Raw genomic sequence first — 12,440 nt, 5'->3', positions numbered from 1 at the left:
GAGAAAGCAGGAAGGTTAATAAAGCAATTGTGAAAGTGCAGTTATAACATTAATAAAGAGATGTCATATAACATAGGTAGCTGCTTATTCAGTGTATAACCACAGAGCTTCATAACAGACTTCGAGATACAATGCATTTCTGAGTACCTCACTCACAGATGTTTTTTATTTAACAAACTAAACTGGTTGCAAAGTAGCAGCATTCAACATTGTTTACTTTTTGTAAATGAAATCAGCACGTCTCTCTCTAAGAGCAGCAAACTTTTCAATAACTTTAGTGTTAAAGTCCAGCATTTTCTGAACTAGCTTGCTCTCTACAGAGAGCATTGCCAAAGCATTGAGTCTTTCCTCAAGCATGGTGTTTCTCAGGAATGTCTTAATCCTCTTTAAGGCTGAAAAACATCGTTCTGCCTCGACTGTTGTCATAGGAGTGGTTATGACAATTTTAAGTAAAGCCACTGTCTCTCCAAGTGACTTTTCCATATTAAGTTTATGTATTAAAGCCAGCAAAGACAAGGCACTTGTGGCCTTCCGGTACACAGGCATTCCGTACAGTACAGTCAACTCAGTTCTCAGCTCTTCTTTATTGAGCATAGGATAAGCTCCCACAGCCTCATTCAGAGCACGCTCCGGGAAGGATTCATCATATTTGGCAAACTGTTGACTTTGCAATAATGTGGCACTCACCAAAAGTTTAGTGAAAGAAAAACGCTCTCGTGCCTGCACAATTACAATGTCACAGATCTCCTTTGCAATTCGGACCATAGTGGTGATGTTTTTCCTGCGGTTTGTGAAAATAGATTTCTCTGGCAGTTTGCTGTCTAAATTGTCAACCCCATCTCTCACTTTGCTTATGCTTTGTAAAAACATAGTAGTGTATACTTGCACTTTGACAGTATCTATCTCTCGTGCTTGTAACTGATTGTATAACAGGTCGACAGCTACCATTATATCAGGAAATAAATACAGTAAGAACTGCAACTCTCTGTCTTGTAGTGTTCTACCAAAGCCATGGGCTTCAATCTGACTTTTGTAATCAAACTCATCATTGGCTTCTGTAGTAGGGGATCTCTGTGTATAGTCCTAATCTATGAATAATCCCCGCCCATGTGCGGGGACCCCGGAGCAATCAAAAATATCTCTTAAGCTGTCCCGCATTTGCAAACCTGCAAAGACACTTAAGAGACAGACAAAATAATACAGCCTAATCACAACAAGGCTGCACTGGCCAGCACTTCCTCTGAAGTGAACACAAAAGCCAAAATAAAGTTGAAATGTCATTTTTATTCACATTTGACATGTTCCTTTATTATCACACACTCCCTTCACCAAAATCCCTTTAAACAATAGAGAGGAAGGGGTGGACAGACAAGCCCTATAGGCTGTCATTATGTGTCTGCTAAAGGGATACCGTGCCTTTAAGAAAACTCTCCAGAGACCCCCGGTATCCCAGGATGCACAGCCAACACAAGTTACTTTCAGTTCTTTTTTCCGGCTCCTGCTAGCAGGACCTTGGAGCTTGAGCTCTACCCTTTTGGGTGGTTTAATTGATTAAAATTGGATTTTTTGGATTAATAGTGGTTTCATTCGACGTCTAAAGCCTTTGTCTACTACTGCCTGCAATCTGGAGCAGTTTTGGCCCACTCTCAGCATGGCTTTATTTGATAAATGCCCTGAGTGTGGGAGGAAGAAGGCTAAGACGGACCCACATGAGGTGTGTATCCTCTGCTTGTCGCCCTCACATGTCCCAGCTGCCTGTGACATCTGCAACACCTTTTCGAAAAGGACCCTGAGGGACAGGGAGAAGACTCGCCTTCAGGGACAGGAGATGCAGAGGACCGGTGGGACTTCGGGGCATGGAGGGTCCCATTCCCCCTCCTCCGCCCAAGCTTCAGCCCCTGGAGGGACCTCCGGGCAGAGCAAGGAGCAGAAACGGCACCTACCGGCTGGTAGGTCACGTTCGACGTCGAAGGCAACGACGTCGACGGCGAGAGAGAAGGCACCGGTATGTTCGCCGTCGATCCAGGGCTCTGGGTCGCGGCAGCCTCGGCGTTCAACGTCGAGGGAGGGGCCGGCGAGACCCGGGAACGGGTCGCCGTCGCAGGTGTCACGGTCGACGTCCACAACACATCGACGTCGTACCGAGCCCCATGGAATTCACTTGCCGCCGTCGCCGTCTGCCCACGGCTCGACGCTGACGGAGTCGACGCCGAGATCCCGGCGCCCGCCGTCGAGGCGGAGACGGTCGACGTCGAGACACAGGTCGACGTCGAGACACCAGCGGTCGACGTCGAGACACCAGCGGTCGACGTGGAGACACCAGCGGTCGACGTCGAGACACCAGCGGTCGACGCCGAGACACCAGCGGTCGACGCCGAGACACCAGCGGTCGACGTCGAGACACCAGCGGTCGACGTCGAGACACCAGCGGTCGACGCCGAGACACCGGCGGTCGACGTCGAGGCGGCAGTCGAAGTCGAGGCAGACACCTCGGCGACGGAGATCGAGGCGTGGTTCGACGCCGAGGAGGCATGGGTCGACGTCGAGGAGACATGGTTCGACGTCGAGAGGACGTTCAACTGCGGGACGGCGCTCGTCGTCGAGGGCGAAGAGACGCCGGACGAGGTCGACGTACAGTTCGACGTCCCAGACATCGGGGAATACGTCCTCTGTGATTACGATCTCCAGTCGGGGATCGGGGAGGCGCGGACGTTCTCCGTCGGTGGCTTCCACGCGGGACAGGCCCGCCAAGAAGAGGAGAGTGGCCGCGAGCCCGGACAATGATGATGGGGGCTCTCCGGCTAGGAGTGATGGGGCTTCGGATCATCTGACCCCGCTGCGTACCCAGCGGCCGCCTTTGCCTCCTGTGCCCGGCCTTCCAGCGGCGCCTCCACCGGTGCCTGCCCTTCCTCCTCCTCCTCCTCCTCCTCCTCCCCCTCCTCCTCCTCCACCTCCTCCGCTGCCTCTGCCCGTGCCTCAGCTGCCTGCTTCGCCACCGCAGCCACCGCCTCCTTCCCCGAGGGTTCCTCACCGGCAGAGATCTCGCTCTCGCCCTCGCAGGCGATCACGGAGTAGGCGCAGATCGTCCACTCGCTCTGGACATGGTCGACGGAGGTATCGGTCTCGTTCCATAGGGTCGAGGGGCACGTACTCTTCTGGGGCTGGCCGGTTTTCGCCCTCGCTGTCGGAGACGCCTCCTACCCGCGTCTCGCCTGTGGATGACATTGCCACGTTCCAGGAGGTGTTGATGAGAGGGGCTGCGAAGTTGGGGATATCAGTGACTACCCCTATTCCCACGACTTCTGTGATCTTTGAGACTTTGCATAAGGCACATCTGTCGCGCCCCCTCCTCCCGCTGGTTCCGGGGTAGGAGGAACCTGCTATGGAGGTATTCTTAACGCCGGCCGTGGTGAAGCCGGCGCCCTCGAGACTGTTGAAAAAGTACAGGGCTCCTGACTCGGATCCGGCGTTCCTCAGAGTGGATCCCCCACCGGATTCTGTTATCGTGGCGGCGGCTCGTAAGCAACACTCTACGACGCCTTCATCCACGGCTCCCCCGGATAAGGAGAGTCGCAAAATGGACTCCTTGGGGAGGAGGATGTGCTCCACGTCGGCCACTACGATGAAGGCCGCTAGCGCCTCCGCTCTGTTGGGGCGCTATGACAGGTCTCTTTGGGACTCCCTGCAACAGTTTGCTGCCTCCCTGGCCAGAGACAAGAGGGAGGATTTTCAAGAGGTGCTGAACGAGGGCATGATGGTCTCTAATCAGATCATCAGTGCGGCGGGGGACGTGTCGCTGCTGGCGGCCCATGGGTACTGCCACGGCATACACATGAGGAGGCATTCCTGGCTGCGGCTGACTCCGCTCAAGCCGGAAGCGCAGCAGAAGATCGCCAATTTACCATTCTCTGGCACGACGCTATTCGGGTCACATGCGGATGACGAGATGGCCCGCATGAAGGCTGAGGCGGAAACTCTGAAGGCGGTGGGGCTGGAGCGGCCCAAGGAGCAGAGGAGGTCCTTCCGTTCCTCGGGCAGGCGCTACACCAAGCAGAGGGGCCAAGGGTGTCAGTCGGGCCCCCAGCAACAGCCCCAGCAACAGCAGCAGTACCAGAGGCAGCCCTTTCAGAAGCGCCAGAGGGGCAGAGGCCAGCATCAGTCCTCGGCGGGGAACAAAGGCCCGGCCGGGTCGAAGCCCTGAAAAGTTACTTCCCCCTCATCCGTTACCCGCTCCGGTGGGGGGAAGTATTCAACACTACCTGGCAGAGTGGAGGACAATAACGCAGGACAAGTGGGTGCTGAATATTGTTTGCAATGGTTACTGTCTTCGTTTCACCAGTTCGCCTCCACAGATTCCACCAGTGCGCTCCCTTTACATGGTGCGGGAGCTCCAGCGGGAGGCGGATGTTCTGTTAAAAAAGAGGGCGATAGAAGCGGTTCCTTTGAAGCAAAAAGGAAAAGGTCTCTACTCACGGTTCTTTCTCGTAAGAAAAAAAGACAAGAACGAGTTCAGGCCTATTCTGGATCTGCGGCAAGCAAACAAGTGGATCCGCCGAGAAAAGTTCCGTATGTTGTCCCTGCATCAGATTTACCCTCAGTTGCATCGAGGAGACTGGCTGTGCGCCATAGATCTGCAGGACGCTTACTTTCATGTGCCGATCGCACCCAAGCATCGCAAGTTCCTGAGGTTTCTGGTAGGCAACAACCATTACCAGTATTCAGTACTCCCGTTTGGCCTGAAGTCTGCACCGCGGACGTTCTCCAAGTGCATGGCTGTGGTTGCGGCACACCTGCGGAAGACCAAGGTGTTTGTGTACCCATACCTGGACGATTGGTTGATCAAAGCGTCCACTTACCAGGAAGCCCAGTGCCATTTCAACAGGACGGCGGCTTTGCTTCACCGTCTGGGGCTGCACATCAACATGACGAAGTCAGTGCCGATCCCTGTGCAGTGTCTCCAGTACTTGGGGGCTTCAGTCAATACTTTGACCGCAAGCGTGTGTCCTTCGGAGGAGAGACGCTTATCGATCCGTGGGAAGGCTCTGCATCTCATCTCAGCCCGCTCTCCTACGGTGAGGACGGTGTCTTCCTTACTGGGGTCGATGGCCTCTTGCATTTTTCTCACCCCCAATGCACGTCTGCATATGAGGCCCCTACAGGAATGTCTGGAGGATCAATGGGACCAGAGGCGGGGGCGTTGGGAGGACAAGATCCAGTTGTCTCAGCACGCTCGGCAGTCTCTGAAATGGTGGTGTACCCCAGAGAATGTCTGCAAGGGGACTCCTTTTCACTAGGACATTCCGGTCCAGACCATAGTGACCGATGCGTCTCTCCAGGGCTGGGGAGCGCATTCGGGCCCTCTTCAGATTCAGGGGATATGGTCGCAGATGGAGATGACTTACCATATCAACTTTTTGGAACTCAGAGCAGTACACTTGGCCTTGAAGGCGTTCCATCCCTCCTTCAGGACGTCCTCCCTGCTGGTTCAGACGGACAATACTACGACCATGTATTACCTCAACAAGCAGGGGGGCTCCCGTTCACGCACCCTGTCTCGGGAGGCACAGGCGATCTGGAACTGGCTGGTGGCCAGGAATCTGACGATCACGGCGACCCACCTGCCGGGAGTGCAGAATGCCCAAGCAGACGCGCTCAGCAGGCTCGTTCAAGAGAACCACGAGTGGGTGCTAAACGACGACGTGCTAAGAGACGTCTTCGCAGAATGGGGCACTCCGGATATCGATCTGTTCGCTACGGCAGAAAACAGCAAATGCCGCGACTTCGCGTCCAGGTACTACCAACCAGGGACGCTGGGGAATGCCCTATGGATCAGCTGGTCCAACAGCTTTCTCTACGCCTTTCCACCCATTCCCCTGATTCCGGCGGTGCTGATCAAGCTGTCGCAATCCAGAGCCAGAATGATCCTGATTGCTCCGGAGTGGCCGAGGCAATGGTGGTTCACCGACCTTCTTCACCGGTCTGTTCTGCCGCACCGACGCCTGCCGTGTCGGCCGGACCTTCTCACGAAGTTCGGAGGGCAGATGGTTCACCCCAATCTCTCGTCCTTGAGTTTGGCAGCATGGGTCCTGAGCTAGTGCAGTATGGACACTTGAACCTGCCTCAGGACTGTATGGAGATCTTGAAAGAGGCTAAGAGACCGTCTACGAGGACTTCCTACGCCTATAAGTGGAAGAGATTCTGCTTATGGTGCAAGGCTAAGGACTTTGACCCTACATCCTGTAAAGAAGATGTTATTTTGCCTTATCTGCTGCAGTTAGCTCAGTCTGGGCTTAATTTTCAATCTATTAAGGTTCATCTCGCAGCTCTGACTGCGTATAGGAAGGGCCCTTCTCAAACCTTATTTTTTCAAATCCCTGTGATTAAGGATTTTTTGGAGGGTTTGCGTAAGGTGTTTCCCCCTGTTAGAAGACCTTCTCCACCTTGGGAATTGAATGTGGTGTTATCTAGATTGATGAGGGAGCCTTTTGAACCTATCCATAAGGCTTCGTTGCAGCATTTGTCTTGGAAGGCTGCCTTCCTTGTGGCCATTACATCGGCCAGGAGGGTGAGTGAGATTCAGGCTCTGTGTTGCCAAGAGCCGTATACTGTTTTCCATGCTTCTAAAGTAGTGATGCGTACCCATCCTAAATTTTTGCCTAAGGTAATATCAGATTTCCATGTGAATCAGATGATAACTTTGCCTACGTTTTTTCAGCATCCTTCCTCTTCGGCGGAGAGGTCTCTGCATTCACTTGATGTGCGTAGGGTGTTGAAATTCTACCTGGATAAGACAAAAGATATCCGCAGGTCGGATCAACTGTTTGTTAATTATGGTTCGGTAAGAACTGGTTTAGCTACCTCAAAGCAGTCCATTTCCAGATGGATTGTTTCCTGTATTCAGCTTTGTTACCAAAAAGCTAATAAAACATTAGGGGGTAAGCCTACGGCACATTCGACTAGAGGCAAGGCGGCTACTACCGCTTTGCTTAGGAATGTTCCCATTGCTGACATTTGTAAGGCTGCCGCCTGGAAGTCAGTCCATACGTTTACAAAGCATTACTGCCTGGATTCTGATGCTAGGGCAGATGCGCAGGTTGGACAGGCTTCGCTGAGGAATTTGTTTGCACAGTGATTTGTTGGTGGTTAGTATTACTCCACCGCTTCTTGTTGCTTGGGATGGGCTTGCCATTCTATTCATAGATTATGACTATACACAGAGATCCCCTACTACAGAAGGAGTAGTTTCTTGCCTGTAACTCCAGTTCTGTAGTAGGGGTATCTCTGTTATAGTCATAAGCGACCCTCCCTCCTCCCCGGTGGAGTAACCTGACGGTATCAGGCCTGTTGTTATACACCTTCAAAAAGAACTGAAAGTAACTTGTGTTGGCTGTGCATCCTGGGATACCGGGGGTCTCTGGAGAGTTTTCTTAAAGGCACGGTATCCCTTTAGCAGACACATAATGACAGCCTATAGGGCTTGTCTGTCCACCCCTTCCTCTCTATTGTTTAAAGGGATTTTGGTGAAGGGAGTGTGTGATAATAAAGGAACATGTCAAATGTGAATAAAAATGACATTTCAACTTTATTTTGGCTTTTGTGTTCACTTCAGAGGAAGTGCTGGCCAGTGCAGCCTTGTTGTGATTAGGCTGTATTATTTTGTCTGTCTCTTAAGTGTCTTTGCAGGTTTGCAAATGCGGGACAGCTTAAGAGATATTTTTGATTGCTCCGGGGTCCCCGCACATGGGCGGGGATTATTCATAGATTATGACTATAACAGAGATACCCCTACTACAGAACTGGAGTTACAGGCAAGAAACTACTCCTTCTATGGCTTCAAAACATTTCAGAAGGTCCTCTCTATGTTCATAGATTAGGTTGACTGTACGGATGTTAAAGTTCCAACGAGTTGAGGATCCCCTTGGAACGCTTTTGTCTACAATGTCATGAAGTGCTTCTGTTCTTTTGGGGGAACGCGAGAAGAATGCTGCCATGCCTCCTATATCCTGAAAGAAAATTCGTGTCTCGGTGATCTTTGATACTGCCTGTTGCATAATAAGATTAAGTTGGTGAGCGTAACAGTGCACATAATGAGCATTAGGGTACACATCTCGAATTCTCTTCTGAACTCCACTAAGGCTTCCACTCATTACGGACGCACCATCATAGCTTTGCGCAATAAGTTTTTTTTTTTGAGGCAGCTCTGGAAAAATTAAGCTCAGTTGACGCAGTATAGCTGCAGTAATAGTTTCTGCACTAGAGTCTCTTAAATGTGTGAAACCATAGAACCTCTCCACAACTTGTCTGTCATTGTCAATGTATCGAAACACTAATACGGACTGTGTTTTAGTGGCCACATCAGTGGTGTCATCAGCCTGAATAGCCACAAAGTCTGTGTTTTGCAATTCTTGCACAATATGGCTTCTCATAATTTCGAGCATACACTCAAGAAGTTCATTTTGTATTGTTTTAGAGGTGCCCTTAAAGACTGTAGCACGTGCTAAATGTGCTTCCATATCCTTGTCTATGCTTGCTATTAAATCCACAAGGCCTTTGAATATTCCAGGATTTGGGGAACCTTCCGATTCATCATGGCCTCGCAATGCCAGTTCAAAAGCACCACAGAAACGAATGCAATCAATTATTTTGGATAGAATCTGTCTGTTCCTATCAACTGCTTCATTGTGTTTCTGTATTGCTTTGCGGTATGCATCACTTATCTGCTGCTCAATCGGAGCATCTTCCCCCAACATTCCCAGTCTAGTCAGGTTTTCCATATGCTTTCTTGTGCGTGAATGCTTCTTTATTTTTTCAGACAAATGCTTCAAGTCTGTTACTCCTTGATTTGTCCAAGAAAACTCACCACCAAACAGCAAGTAGGGGAAGCAGAACAGAGAATTTCTTAAAGGGCACCCTGTAAGCCAATCAGCTTTTGTGTACCAGGCGTTTGAGAATGTACGTGTGGACATTTTTCCTCTGTCCTGGGAAGTTTGCTGTAGTTTTAGGTCAGGCCGATAAGGTCCCAATTGCTTTAAATCTATTTTCTCTTGAAGCGGCCGTGCCTGGAATGACCTTGTAATCAGCTCTTGTACTGTATTCATGATGACGATGCTGGCCTTTCCAATATATATTAAAGAAACCTGCCAATAATCAAAGTACAACATATAAGGTGCGGTGCAATAATATCAAATTGCAGTATAAATACATATATCTTGTGCAGTATCGCAATAAATCTCCAACAGCTCCCCTTTGCACAACATGACTGCTAAAAATACAGCCTTACTGTCTGCTGCCTCTGTGTGCCATAGTGGTTGCTGAAGGCACTGAAACAGACACTGCTTGAGGGCCTTGAACAAGGCAAGGGATAGATAGTGCTGTTAACAGCCGTTATTGCCCAAATCACAGGGCTAAGGCTGTTAGTAAATTCCATCCACTGAGGGTACAATGTTCAGAATGTGTGCCTACCCCAACCACCATGTACAGTGACCACACACATACCTCTAACTCCAATCTAAAAAAAAAATAGCATCAGTTTCCTTACCTTTAACTCTGGTGTTTGCTGGTCGTAGCCGGGGTGAAAGAGCAGCAAAGGAGGTCTTGTTCTTCGCCGGAAATATGACCAAAAATTTGGTAAGGGATGTCAAGCTTTAGAAGGTGCTGAAAATAAAAATAACGTGCTGTAACTAGACAAGCATTGCTTTTAAAATACAAGTAATCCCAATGAATTTTACCAGCGTCAGTTCTTCAAGTTAACATAAAATACTACAGTGTTCTTAAAATATTTATTTTGTTTGATGTTCGGGGAAACCAGACTTTTTTTAGTCTGCTACGTTAAAATTATCCATTGGAACCTGCTTACATTTAAATGTAATAATGATATGATTTTTAGCTTTCAGTATCTTTATGGAATATAATAGATCAAAATTTTTAATTCAAACGTTTCTACTAAAGACACGTTTAGAAGCATTATCTCAGCACAACTCTTGCATCCCCCTCTCTCTCTGCCTGCCATTCCGCTCCATGTTTCTGAAAGGTGATAAAAAAAACACGTGAACTTGCGTTTCAAATGTCCAATCCTGCTGCAGCACACTTACAAAGCCCACACATGACAGTAACCCGATTCAAGGCCCCATTCTCGCGATTTTGTTTTTTTACAATCTCCCACTTTGCTCTTCTCAAATGTTGGCATGTACGAAAACCAAACGTGCATTTGCGTTTCAAATGTCCGATCCTGCGCAGCACAATTACAAAGCCCTTAGCCCACACATGACGACAGTAACCCGATTAATACTATGCCCACTTGAATTGCTTTTGAGAGAAGCGTTTGTTCACGTTTGGGAGATATTGAACCGAGCAGTCTCTTCCTGTTTGCAAATGGTAATGATTCAAAAGTGCTGAAAATAACATTTAATAATAAACATTTTACTGACATGGGTGCGATGTCAGGGTTTCCAGAAGTATTAACTCACTGGGCAACCTTGCCATCGGGTAGGTTTATGCTGCACAAGGAGCAAAACAGATTTGCCCTGGTGGAAAGCTTCCGTAATAAGCCCCTGGATGGGCATTTACATGAAAAAAATCAGCTCATTGATAAAGGCTTGATGTGTTTACCAGCTGAGTTTAGCTTCATGGAGGTGGGGGTGCCAGCAGGTTACAAAGCCGCAGGGAAACTTGAGGTTGCTTGTGACATGGGAAACAGAGGGATGGCGCAGCGTACACAAGCAATGTCAGCGAGGGGCTAAAGACATTGATGGGAGTTTGCTATGGACACGAAAACATGCCTGCTTTCATTAAGTGCTATTTACTCGAAATTGGCGATGTGTGATCTTCGACTAATTGCCTTTCTGCCTAAAGTGAGCGCGCAGCAAACTAGCGTTATAAATGACCATGTCTTTTATTGAGCTTGTGAGATGCTGGCTTGGGTCGGATTTTGTGTGAGGCATGTGCTGTGGCATTGCTGTTCTGGAAGACACCGTCTGACAACTTGGAAATACCTTGTATAGAAAAAGCACCAGAAATAAATAATCTGTAAAATAAATACTGCATAATATATTGAGGTGGCAGGTGTGTTCTTGCGTAGGGGGAGGTTGCAATGAAAGACGAGGAGGGGTTGCACGATGGGTCTGGGTATATTAGCGGAGGGGTACGGGGATGTGGGACTGGGTGAGTAAATTGTAAGGATCAGTGGGCAGGTGGACCAATGGATCAGGAGGTTATCTGGAAGGGGAGGGGTAAGATGTGCGGTCAGTTGATATAGGTGAGAAGGGACTAGTAGGTACTACAGGTCTATCAGGTGTAGAATGCGAAAGGGTGTTAGGTTATTGAGGAAGGGTGTGAAGATGGGTATGCCAAGGTGGATAAAGTAATAAAATACTAATATAAAGTGAGTGTCACAGGAGTTCAGACAGCCAGTTCAAGTTAAATAAATGACATGTGAGACTAATGTACGTTAGTTTCGGCCGCTCTATAGTCTAGAACCTCTCTCATTTAAAAAACGAATTGTGCATTGATCTTGACTTATCTACATGATAAATAATACATTTTAAACATTGAAAATGGGTTTTCATTTTAGAGTGAGGAAAGTAAACGAACGAGGGAAGACTCCTTGCGAATACCTTTTTCTGCAGATTATAGTCGAATCCGTTTCCCTTACCTGCGTTGTTGGGAAGTGTAAGGTGCACAGTAATGCGATAATTGGCCTTCCACTTTGGTAATTACATATCCGATTTCAACCCTCATAAAAAATCCTAATTGTTAGGTTTTGCATCTTTTTCGTGCACAATTCTGAATTGCGCTGCACATTCTTTAAAAAATTATTCGTTCTTCTAGAGAACATTGTTCAAATGTGTAAACTCTCTGAAGATAATTAAGGAGTTACCACTCTTTAAATGAACAGGGAATAGACATTTTCAGGAAACGGATGTGAAAGGACAGAAAAAAAACGTTTTTACTTCCTCGCATCCGTCAGTCCAGTCAGTGCTGTTTCTTTCCCTTTAATAAACATTTTAAGTGACCATTTGTTAAGTAAGAAATCGACAGATTGCAACAGGGTCACTTTCGTATTTACTTCCAGTGCAGTGTGTGCAAGGCCCACTCAACTACCAGTGAAGAAACGTACACCTTCAGTCTTGTCTGCTGTTAACGAACGAAGTTAAAAGTAATTGTTTTGAAACATCTGCACTCCATTATGCGCATTGATATTGTGGCATGGATTATTGACTTTTTAAAATAAAAAATCTCCTGCATTCAGTGCTGTCAGATAGCGTCAGTGTAGAATAAGAAACAGTGACGATAACACGTGTGTCAGGGTAACTCTGAAAAGACTGGTCTCCTGGTATCACTTCTAACATGGCAGGCGAGCGAGGAGTTGGAGCCTTTTGTTCCTGTCAGCCTCTTTTGTACCTTGAAATATGTGAATAATCGATTGACAATATCTGCACCCT

The 12,440-nt window shown here is 48.3% G+C and overlaps 1 protein-coding gene across 1 annotated transcript in view; it reads left to right on the top strand.

Moving 5' to 3' along the window:
• The window catches only part of TRMT10A (tRNA methyltransferase 10A), a 138,812-nt gene that overhangs the window by 118,765 nt on the left and 7,607 nt on the right, over positions 1 to 12,440 (top strand). The gene's annotated exons all lie outside the window — the stretch shown is intronic.

This window comes from Triturus cristatus, chromosome 2_1 (assembly GCF_964204655.1).
Source record: "Triturus cristatus chromosome 2_1, aTriCri1.1, whole genome shotgun sequence".
Lineage (NCBI taxonomy): Eukaryota > Metazoa > Chordata > Amphibia > Caudata > Salamandridae > Triturus > Triturus cristatus.
This window is presented reverse-complemented; position numbering and strand designations above follow the sequence as displayed.